Raw genomic sequence first — 13,008 nt, forward strand, 5'->3', positions numbered from 1 at the left:
CCAATTGTTTTCTCCTTTCTAATAGGAATACATGATTTTCCTTAGGAGAATATATTTGAGCAATGAAAAAGAAGGGTTTTGTATGTGAATAAGGCTTAGAAAACTACCCCAACAAAACACAAAATTACAACACTAACGTTACTAATTGATTATGAAAGATTTCATAATTATGGACATGTTTTTGTCCTATAGAGGTTCATTTAAGTTCGTGCAATTAATAGTTTTTGGAGTGCTAGACTTCATCCGCCATGGTTCATTTAAGTTTGTGCAATTAACAATTTTTGGAGTGCTAGACTTCATCCACCATTAGGGAATTATATTAGGTTTGATTTGGGCATTCATTTTTAATTCAACTATCTTCAATTTACACCCCTCGTTAGCATAATTGTATACTTCTCTATTGAAAGTTTCTTAAGGCATGGAAATATGTTATGAATGGGATATCTTTCACAATTTTCCTTATATTTTTCTTTATGTTTTTCATAGATTTCACTCTTAGGAGGGATCTTTTAACTAGATGATGCAGGATTATGAGAGAATCTTCCATAACTGTAAGTGTGTATGCCAAATGCGTTTTGGCTAATAAAAGTCCCTAGTAAAGACCATATATATCGGCTTTATTATTTGTCATATGACCAGACCCCGTGAGTACCTAAACACTGTCCTCCTTGGAACTATAGAGTACCCCTCCTTGTCACCCCTTATTTTGTTATACTTATTTAATAACAAAAAACTACTAAATTTTTATATAGTATTTTTATTTTTATTATAAAATTTTCATATTTGATAATTAATTTTAATGATTATTTTTTCCAAAAATAATAATTTCATTATTTTTTTAAATTATAAAATTAATTATTTTCACATCTATTTAATATATTTTTATTAATTATTCACACTTTAAACACCTATTTTAAAATTAAATATATAGATGTCTATAGCTTTTGGATAAATGGTGATTGAGTGATCTGTTAAGGCACTTACTTGATATGAAATCACTAGTTCAATTTCCTGCATTGATCGAAGTGATATATTAATATAATAAAAAATGTAGTCTGACAAACTTAAAAATATATATATATATAATTCTTATTAGTTATAAATGTGCTTATTTATATATGAATCACTTACGCATATTAATTTTATAGCACCTATCGACCAATACACTAGTGGACGTGCCGGAGTGGTTATCGGGCATGACTAGAAATCATGTGGGCTCTGCCCGCGCAGGTTCGAATCCTGCCGTCCACGCAACTGTGCATAAACTCAGATAGTCTGATTGGTTTCCATGGTCGACTGAATCCTTACTTTCTAAAGTTTTCGTGAAAACGTAGCGACCGTTGCTCTTTCATAGTAGCAAAATTTGTAAAAGCATCCATTGTACAAAACATGAAAATATCATAGGAAAGTATCACCATCTGTGGATCCGTGGCGCAATGGTAGCGCGTCTGACTCCAGATCAGAAGGTTTGCGTGTTCGATTCACGTCGGGTTCATCGTAAATTTTGTGCAGAGAAGTTTATACGATAGTTAAACCCCAAATCAACGATCGTAAAAATCTTCACAGGAACGCTGGATTTTCAAGTAAAGACCATAGGATAGAATATTATCATATCTTAGTGTCAACAAATTTATTTAGATATGGATCAACGATCGCTGGATTTTCAAGTAAAGACCCTAGGATAGAATATTATCATATCTAGATATCCAAATAAAAAAAAATAAAAAACGCTGGATTTTCAAGCAAAGACCATAGGATAGAATATTATCATATCTTAGTGTCAACAAATTTATTTAGACAGAATATTTTATCTATCTAGATATTCAAATATCTCCTAATAAGATTTGCATATCAAGATATTAAAAAAAAAAAAAGAGTTCAATATTTTATTTAGATAGAATATTATCATATCTAGATAGATAGAATATTTTTTCAGTGGGGGAGAGAATCCCCGCTGAAGAATCATAATACATCTTATATTGCTGAAGCGAGCAGAATACATCATCATCCATCACATTACGTCATCATCAAACACATCGCAGCGACGCGCATCGCGCAGGATTTGAACGTGGTTGGGGGGTGCGAAAGCCAACTGCCCCAACCACCACATCATGCACACCGGGTGCATAGATAAATAGAATATTATCATATCTAGATATCCAAATATCTCCTAATAACATTTGCGTATCAAGATATAAAAAAAGAGTTCAATATTTCTATTTAGATAGAATATTATCATATTTAGATATCCAAATATCTCCTAATAACATTTGCATATCAATATATCAAAAAAAAAGAGTTCAATATTTGGTGTCCAAAAAAATTGGAAAAATCTAGATATGTAGTGTTTAAGAAAAGTCAAGTCAAATGTATGAGTGCAAGTTTGTATGATTCATAATGTTTTTCTTGAAAAAGTCAAATGTATGAGTGCAAGTTTTTCAGATTCATAATGTTTACCAATTTTTTTCTCGAAAAAGTAAAATGTATGAATGCAAATTTCTCTAATTCACGATGTTTATCAAAAGTATTTCCAGAAAAATCATAGATAGTTTATGGTCAAATGTATGAGTACAAGTTTTTATGATTCATAATGTTTATCAAATTTTTTTCAAAAAAGTCAAATGTATGAGTGCAAGCTTCTCTAATTCATAATGTTTATCAAAAAGTTTTTCTTGAAAAATCATATAGTTTTTTCCGAAAAACCATAAATAGCTTATGATCGATGAAAACCTTATCTAAGACTGCAACAATCATAACAATTAAATTCAAACATCTGCATACCTAGATAGTCAAAACATCTACATACCTAGATAGCCAAAACATCTACATACCTAGATAGCCAAGACATCTCCAAAAAATCAAAGATAGTTTATGGTCCATGAAAGTCTAATCTTAAATTGCAATAATTATAATGTTAAATTCAAACATCTGCATACCTAGATAGCCAAAACACCTGCATACCTAGATATCCAAATCTCTCCAAAAAATCTAGATATGTGGTGTCCAAGAAAAGTCAAATGTATGAGTGCAAGCTTTTGTGATTCATAATGTTTATCAAAAGTATTTTGCGAAAAAGTCAAATGTATGAATGCAAGCTTTTGTGATAAAAAAATTTTGGTGAAAAAATCAAATGTATGAGTGCAAGCTTATGTGATTCATAATGTTTATAAAAACACTCCTGAAAAAATCACACAATTTTTCCCCAAAAATTATAAATAGTTTATGGTCTACAAAAATCTGATCTAAAACTGTAACAATAATAACAGTGAAATTCAAATGAATCTAAAATAAAATAAAGAATTAAAGGAAAAAAATTAAAAATTAAAATTAAATTAAAAAAATTATGAATACTAAATGAATAAAAAATATTACAAAATATATTTATAGAAAATAATAAATAAATATTAGAATGATTAAGAAAATTAAAAAATAAATAAATATATAATTGAAAATGAGATCAAATTAACTAAATACATACATAAAAAAAATTATATATTAAAATTTTGAATTTCAAATAAAAATAAAAATTAAAGAAAAATTATAACAAATAAAATGTTAATGAAAATATGTAAATATAAGCTATTTATATATACAAATATATTGATGTGGTTTAATAAAAGAAAAATAAACATATATTAAAAGAAGAATGCAATAAGAAATATAAATATAAAAGAAAAAGAAACTTAGTAATAGGAAAACTTTAAATTTCATGTAGTGTGAAACACTCGAATACTTTGATGTCTCTAGAAGACTTAGATATCTAGTATCCAAAAAAATCAAATTTCATGCCACATGCATGCCCGAATATCTGATCTCGATATCTGGTATTTCAGAAAAGGCTACACGTGGGTGCACGATGTGGTGGCTGGCGGTTGGCTTTCGCACCCCCCAACCGCGTTCGAATCTTGCGGGATGGTATCTTTTCATGCTACAACGGTATTTGTAAAAATTTGTTTCTGTGATGGTATCTCTTCATGTTTCGGCGATATTTGTTAAATCTGTTTCCGTGATGGTATCTCTTCACGCTTCGGCAGTATTTGTATATCTTCTTATCTGCTCGGGTATCTCTTCACGCTTCGGCGGTATTTGTATATCTGCTTATCTGCTCGCTTCGGCAACATTTGTTGTATCATGATTCTTCAGCGGGGAGTTTCTCCCCCACTGAAAAAAAAAATCTCAGAAAAGGCAAATTCCATGAAATGTGAATACCTAGATGCTAAAGCATCCAGGAAAAATGAAATGTCATGCAATGTGAAACATTTGCATATTTAGATCGCCAAATATCTTTAAAAAATTTAGATGTGTGGCATTTAAAAATAAGTTTTTGTGATTCATTATATCTATTAAAAAAAAATTGGAAAAATTATATAGATAATTTATAGTCGACCTATTTTGAGCCATATAATGTGGTTCATCATCAATGTGACTAAAATGATAAATCTAATTTAAGACTGTAAATAATGTCTAGATGCAATAAACATAACTATCAAATTCAAATAAATATAAAACAAAAATATTTTTTAATTATTATTTAAAAGGTCTAAGAACCCAAGAAATATCAAAGAGTTAATGGAAGAGAGATATAAAATTAAATTAAAAAATGATGAATACTAAAGGAAAAAACCAAAAAATATTAAAAATATATATTTATAGAAAATAATAAAGAGATATTTAGGATGAATACAAGAATGGTTAAGAAAATTAAAAAAGAGAATTAAAAATATAAAATTGAAAAAAAAAACCCAAATTAACTCAATACATAAATAAAAAATCATAAAATTATATATTAAAGATTTGAATTTCAAATAAAATTAAAAATTAAAAAAAAATGATAACAAATAGAAATATTAATGAAATCTATATATATATATATATGAAAAATAGAAATGAAAACCATAACCAAATGTATTTATAAAAATAAATATGTTTATGTATCAACAAAAAACCTATATCAACATATATCAAAGGAACACTGTGATAATAAATATGAACATAAATAGAAAAGAAAGAAAATTTAATAATAGAACATTTTTAATTTCATGTAATGTGAAACATTTGAATATTCTTATGTTTCCAAAAAATCTAGATATTTAGTATCTAAGAAAAATCAAATTTCATGCAACATGCATGCCCGAATATAAATCAAAGGAACACTGTGATAATAAATATAAACATAAATAGAAAAGAAAGAAAATTTAATGATAGAACATTTTTAATTTCATGTAATGTGAAACATTTGAATATTCTTATGTTTCCAAAAAATCTAGATATTTAGTATCTAAGAAAAATCAAATTTCATGCAACATGCATGCCCAAATATCTCTAGGAAATCTGGATATTTGGTATCCTAGAAAAGGAAAATTCCATGCAATGTGAGTATCTAGATTCCTAGATACCTTGTGGAAAAATGAAATGCTATGCAATGTGAAACATTACCTAGATAGCCAAATATCTCCAAAAAATCTAGATATGTGGTGTCCCCAAAAAAGTCAAATGTATGAGTGTAAGATTTTGTGATTCATAATTCTTAACAAAAGATTTTCCGGAAAAAACATATAGAAAACAATATAACTAAATTTAAAGAAAGAATCATAAATAAAAACAGAGGAAAAATCCTAATCAATGAAATAAAAGTCTAGAACATATACACTATAAAAAGAATTAAAGAGAGAGAAAATATGACAAATAGAAATAAATTAATCTATGTAAATAAGTACACATATATAAAGAATTATAATATTAGCAAAAATATTATAAATTGTTATTATGAATTAGAATACATTAAATATGTGTTTTAATATAAGGCCCAAAAACTATTAAGAAAATTAATTAAAATAATAAGCACAAGAGCATAAACAAAAACAAAAACCCAAAGCAAGGGACATACTAAAAAAATGAAAGGAGGGGAACAAGAATGAAGACTTCTATGCAGACAAGGCAGGAATTCGACAACTATTAATTTTCCGCCCATTGTCTCTTTTTAGCATACTAGATCTTCTCTGAATTTCTATGGCCTCCCTAAAATTTCGATGATGGAACTGATCAATCTTGGCAATGACTCGAGACTCTTCTATACAACGTAGCGTTTTGTCTTCTCAGCATGTTCATCCAAATTTGAGGAGCAAGTCTTGAAATGTTTGAGGTCGGTTGTGTACTCTTGAATCCTTTGATTTATGGAGAAACCAGTTTCTCCAATGTAGGGGGTCAAATGGGAACATGGGGTTATATAAACACCTTTCATTCTTTTAGGGTCTACTGGGTCTTTGACTAATCCTAGGGAGCTTTGAAACTTATTTAGGGGCCTAAAGGTAGAATAGACCTTGTGCTTCTTGAGAATCTGAGCAATCTTGTTTACTATCTCAGTTTTCCCATCAAATTGAGGATGATAAGATGAGCTATGAGCTAACTTAGTACCAATACAAGAAAATAACTCTGTTCAAAAATTTCCAGTGAAAATGGGATCTCCTTCGCTTACAATAATTTGGGTTTCCCTGTAGCTTTTGAATTGTTTCCATAAATGTAGTAGAAATTGTACTAGCTCTAATTGGATGAGATAATGCACAAAAGTGTGCATACTTGGTAAGTCTGTCAACTACCACCATGATGACACTCTTTCCTTCGGACTTGGGTAAACCTGTGATAAAATCCATTGAAACCTCCTCCCAATGTTGGCTTGGAATGGATAAAGGTTGTAATAGACCTGGGGTCTTAATTGTTTCAACTTTATTTTGTTGGCAAACCAAACATTCCGCCACATACTTTTGAATATCATATTTAAGGCCATCCCCAAAAAATCATTTTTAACCCTCTGATAAGTTTTTAAAAATCCTAAGTGCCCTCCTAAGGGAGAGGTGTGCAATTCCATAAGAATATTTTGTTTGAGTTGGGAATTCCTACATATGTATAAGTGATATTTGTACCATAACAAATTATTTTTCCATCCAAATGTATCAAATGTACTGGGATCTTGTTGTAACTTTTAAATGAGTTCCCACACTTCTTCGTCATTCTTCCATTCATCCCTTGCTTCGTTTATCCATTATGGTTGGATAATAGAAATGGCGTTAAACAATGCTTCCACATCCTCATCCTTTTTGAGAGTGCATCCATTAGGGGAATTTTTAGGTCTAAAATGGGTCTCCTAAAGAAATTATAAAATAATAATGGAAATAATAAAATTAAATTAGATGACATCACCAAATTTTAGAGGGAAAAAAACAAAAAACTATTTTTTCAACTTGTATTTTCAACTTATCTCCCTATGGGTTTACTCAAATTTTGAGAAGCAAGACTCATTGGATGTAGAATTTGATTTCTCATCCAAGGAGTATCCATGTTGCATACTTTCGATTGTAGGAATTTACAGGGTAAGTTCCTCAGACAGAACACCAAAGGACACCGCTCACAACCAGATCGCAGATCAATACACCAGTGTTTTTGACGTGGTTAAAACCCTCAAAGAGGGAAACAGTCCACGGCCTGAGCCAACGCGACCACTTCAGGTAATTTATTAATAAAAGAATGAAAATTTACATAAGCTTCTCTCATAGACGGATTACCCTACAAATGACCCTCCATGCGCTTTAAATAGAAATCATGGACCAATCGGGTGTCAAGCCACGGATCAAGTGTCGGTAATACAGAGGAGATAATGAATCGTCGAATCACTACATATCGTGACCGTTGGATTGTAAGTTACAAAATCTACAAGGTAAAGAAACACACTTTACCTAACTCTATACTAGACCAAGTTGTACTTAACTATTTCCTATGTGTCGGAATATCCTAACATCCCCCCTTAAGAACAACTTGGGATAGGATTGAAGGATTTACAAATATGACACAATAGGAGAAGGAAGGAGGCACTAGAGCCTATCCCCCCTTAGTGACAACTTCCTGAACTCCAACAATAAATCGAATTTTAGTGAACTTCACCTCTGTGAGAGCCTTTGTAAAGATGTCTGCAACTTGATCATCTGTTGAACAATATTGCACTTCAAGAACATGGTCATGGATGAGCTTTCTGATGAAGTGCATGTGCAGTTCAATGTGTTTGTTGCGCTGATGTTGGACTGGATCTTTGCATGGCTGAATGGCACTTTGATTATCACACCAAAGTGTAGTCGGATGCTGTTGCTAAAAGCCAAACTCTGACAGGATTTGACAAAGCCACAAGGCTTCCTTACTAGCTTCTACGACACCACGATACTCTGCTTCTACAGAAGAAAGAGAAATGGCACCTTGTTTCTTGCAGGCCCATGTAATAGGTCCTGAACCAAGATTGAACACATAACCTGCAGTAGACTTCCGATCATCAGGGTCACCAGCCCAATCGGAATCAGTGAAACCAACCAATAGAGGAGATGCTTTGGCACTGTAATGAATCCCAAACTGAACTGTACCTCGAACATAATGAAGTATTCTTTTAGCTGCTTTCCAATGACTTTCACGTGGGTTTTGCATAAACCGAGCAACAAGGCAACGACAAAGGAAAGGAAAGGTCAGGTCGAGTATGGGTTAGATACAAAAGTTTTCCTACAAGTTGATGGTATAAGGTAGCATCAACTTCAGGAGAAGTACAAGTGACTGAAAGTTTGACTCCAGACTGGAAGGGAGAAGGGGCTGGCTTACAGTCTTCCATGTGAAAATGGCGTAGAATATCACAGGAATACTTGGACTGGGAAAGGGAAATACACTCCTTGGATTGCAAGACTTGAAGACCGAGAAAATAATGTAAGTGTCCTAATTCTGTCATTTCAAATTTCATTTTAAGGCTGGACTTCACATGGTTTATAAGGTTGGGATCACTACCGGTAAGGATAAGATCATCAACATAAAGAACAAGAATGATAAGAGACTTGCCCACTTTCTTGGTGTAGACAGTATTGTCAGAATGACACCTAGAAAAGCCAGATGCTAAAAGAAAGCTATCCATTTTGGCATACCAAGCTCGAGGAGCTTGCTTAAGACCATAAAGGGATTTCTTAAGCCACATACAAGGCTGGAGTCTGTTTTTATGAAGCCAATGGGTTGTTCCATGTAGATTTCTTCATGAAAGTCCCCATGCAAGAAGGCAGATTTAACATCCATCTGATGGACTTCCCATTTGAACGAGGCGACAAGGGAAAGAACAAGGCGGATAGAGTTCATTTTGGTAACAGGGGAGAAGGTTTCAGTGTATTCAATGCCTTCAACCTGTGAAAAACCTTTAGCAACAAGACAAGCTTTATGTTTATCAACTTTCCCATCTGGTCCATACTTGGTTTTGTAAACCCATTTGCATCTAACAAGTTTTCGTCCTTTGGTAGAGGGACAAGATCCCATGTATCATTTGCCAATAATGAATGATATTCTTCATTCATAGCTGCTTCCCAATCTGGATGGCCTGAAGCTTCTGCAAAGGTGTCAGGATCATAATTTACTGGAGCTTGAGCCAGTAAAGAAGAGGCTCTGTCAAACTGAGAACGTGTGCGTCGCTAATCTGTAGGATCACTGGCAAGATCACCTGCTACATCGCGAGTAGCACGAACCCATTTTGGAAGCTGAGGAGCTGAAGGAGGATCCTGAGATGGTGGGGGAGGATTGTCATCCTCACTTTCATCATCTGAAGAAGAAATGTTTTCAAAAGTAGAAGAGATAGGGAGAGGTGGCACATCCACCGGACTAGGCTCGCAGGCCGATATATTTTCATCAAATTTTACATCTCTTCTAATGATAACATTTTTAGACTTAAATGGAATAAGTCTATAGCCTTGACATCTTCAGAATATCCAACAAAAGTACATTTTTCACTCTTAGGTTCTAAAGATTTATGCTTTTCATCTGGAATATGGGCCCACGCTTCACTTCCAAAAACACGAAAGTGACTTACATCTGGTTTGATTGAGCTCCATGCTTCTTCTGGAGTGATATTCTTTAAAGCCTTAGTAGGAGTGCGATTTATTATGTAATTTGCACAGTTAATTGCTTCTGCCCAAAAACTAAGACCAAGTCCTTTAGATTGTAGCATACAATTAGCCATTTCCTTTAAGGTGCGATTCTTCCTTTCAGCTACACCATTTTGTTGTGGAGTATATGGAACAGTATGTTGCATTTGAATTCCATTCTCAATGCAAAAGTTGATGAATGTGTTTTTAACATATTCTCCGCCATTATCAGATCTTAGCTTAAGAATTTGATGCCCAAATTGTTTTTCAACAAAGGCCTTGAAGGCCAAAAATGTGTTAAATACTTCACTCTTGAGTTTTAAGAAGTATACCCAAGTGCGTATGGAGAAATCATCAATGAAAGTTAAGAAATACTTGCAGCCAGAGAATGAAACAACTGGAAGTGGACCACATAAATCACTATGCACAAGCTGTAAAAGGGCTGAGGCGTGCCAAGAGCAGGGAAAATTTTAAGAACCCCCCTAAATTTATAAATATAATAAATGGGCGAATCTCCATGGTATATAGGAAAAATGGAAGGCGATTTTATCAATAATATAATATGTATATATAATTTTTTGGCGAATCTCTCACCAGGCATGGCGAATATTTTACTCAATTATAAAATCTTTTAAGATCTTGGCGAGTATTTCACTAAATAATAAAACTTTGTAAAGTCCAAGTGAATCTTAGCATAGGCTACATGCTGGTTTAATTCCCCCATTTAAATAGGCTACATTCTAGGTGAATACCATGGGTCAATACCATGTGCCATTTTGGTGAATACGATGGGTCAATACCATGTGCCATTTTTATTTTTATTAATTCTAATATTAGGGTTAATAATGGTTTTTTGCATGGTATTAATAACAATCTAGTCCATGGTATTTGTCCCATAGTATTTTGGCCATAGGTTTCACCTAAATATAACCCATTTTTTGAGTGTTCGTAAATATAAGGTGACTTACAGAGTAAATATAAAAAAATGTTTTATTTGTTTACCATACCTCTCGTTTATTTATATTTTTTTAATTTACCATACTTTTTTACAAATATGGTATTTGGCCCATAGGATTCACTTGAATAAAACCTCTTTCTTGAGCCTTCATAAATAGAACGAAGGTTATGGACTAAATATAAAAAGAGGTTTTATTTATTTACGATACGTCTAGTTTATTATATTTTTATTTATTTACCATACCTTTGAGTAAGTATAAAAAGATGTTTTATTTATTTACCATACCTCCATTTTACTTATATTTTTATTTGTTTACACCCTTACATGTATATAAGGTGACTTATGGAGTAAATATAAAAAATGTTTATTTATTTACCATACCTCTCATTTATTTATATTTTTATTTTATCATACCTCTTTTTAAATATGGTATTTGGCCCATAGGATTCACTTAAATAAAAGTTATTCTTGAAATGGGCGAATGGATTCACTTAAATAAAACCTATTCTTGAAAATGGGCGAATGGAAGTTTGTAAGTCCTAATTTCAAGGGCTAAATTTACCTTTTTTACCCACTCCCTTAAAATAAGGTGGGCTATTTGAGGTGATTTGTAAAAATGTACTATGATACAAAATATTCGCCCACTAAAAATTTAAAACCCCTTAATTTCGCCAAAGGGCGAACATTCACCCTAAAATTATCCTTGGCCAAGAGGCACGTGTTTCAAAACTGTCCCGATGATGTTTTCCGAGTACACATCCGGAACAAACACCATCTCTGCAAGATACCATAGGAAGACCTGTCACCATATTTTCTTTACATAGATGCTGAAGGGAGCGATAGTTTAAGTGACCAAATCGCTCATGCCAAAGTTTGCTCACTTCATCGTTATGAGCAACAAATACTGAGGGAAGATTTGATGACCCAAAATTGTGAAACTTATACAACCTTGTAGAATCATCAGCAATGCCAGTAGCTAAAATCTGTTTAGAATCTCTTAGGTCCTTGATTACAACATCATGAGGTGAAAATTCAACGATTTTACCTTCACCTGAGTGAGTTATCTGATATACAGATAGAAGGTTGCAGGATAAGGTTGGAACACATAATACATCATTAAACTGACCATTGTCTAGATGAACAGTTCCAGTCCCTACAACACTAAAAGATCTATCATCACCAACATATATATTTTTGGTGTTACAATCATTTAAAGAAGAAAACATGGCTTTGTTTTGGCCAAGTGATAAGAAGCTCCAGAATCAATGAGCCACTCATGGGAATGAGAAGAAGAAGATACATTTAATACATAACCAGACTGAGATGATTGACAACCACATGCAGAAAGTGCCATTCCTGAAGATGAAGTTGAAGTTGAAGAACGCTCAAATGGATGTTATGTTTCTTCATCGATGTTTCCAAGGCTTCCATCTTCTTAAAGCATTTGGATTCTAAGTGGCCATCTCGATTACAAAAGTTGCAATGTCTATCAGTCTTCTTCCATTTGTTTTTATTTGTCTTATCATTTTGTTGAAATGATTTTTCATTTTGAGGCTGAGATTGCTTAGGACCCTTGTTTGGTTTAGGACCATTCTTTTTAGGATATGACTTCTTAGGATTCTTTGAGTTTGGTTGTTGTTGGGCAGCTAACGCTTTCTTGGAAGAGTTTCCAAGATTAAGAAGACCAAGGTGTAAGAGTTTTTCTTGTTCTCTTATTAAAGAATCACAAAAAGAGTCAAAGGAAGGGGACTTGTAGTCTGTTCCTTGAGAAATGAAGGCATCTCTTGTAGAATGGAAGGTGGAAACAAACACAGAGTAGGCTAGTCCCAACTTAGTAAGAATGGAATAGATAAGGTTACTATCTTCTTTCTTAACCTTAACACCTTCCAAGAGATATCTAAGGGTCTTAAACTTGGACAAGAAATCTTCAATGCAAGAAAAATTATTAGGGTCCAATGTAAGCAACTCATTTTCAAGTTGATGGGTCTAAGTTCATTTTTAATCCCAAAAACCTTATTGATTTGTTTCATTGCTTCATCAGGAGTATCAAGTTCTGCAATAGGGAATCTAAGATCTGGAGAAATAGACATCCTATCAATCCACGTGCTGATCTTGCTATTTTCC

General features: G+C 32.7%; 2 non-coding genes across 2 annotated transcripts; both read left to right on the forward strand.

The window, feature by feature from the left end:
- Positions 1-1,169: 1,169 nt before the first annotated feature.
- On the forward strand, positions 1,170-1,251 carry TRNAS-AGA (transfer RNA serine (anticodon AGA)). The gene has a single exon. It is a non-coding gene; the product is annotated as a tRNA-Ser (tRNA).
- Positions 1,252-1,422: 171 nt separating this feature from the next.
- Positions 1,423-1,495, forward strand: TRNAW-CCA (transfer RNA tryptophan (anticodon CCA)). Its single transcript has one exon. It is a non-coding gene; the product is annotated as a tRNA-Trp (tRNA).
- The last annotated feature ends 11,513 nt before the right edge of the window (positions 1,496-13,008 follow it).

The sequence above is a fragment of the Pinus tabuliformis genome, chromosome 6, assembly GCF_031772625.1.
Source record: "Pinus tabuliformis cultivar Carrire ecotype Pingquan chromosome 6, CPIR1, whole genome shotgun sequence".
NCBI lineage: Eukaryota > Viridiplantae > Streptophyta > Pinopsida > Pinales > Pinaceae > Pinus > Pinus tabuliformis.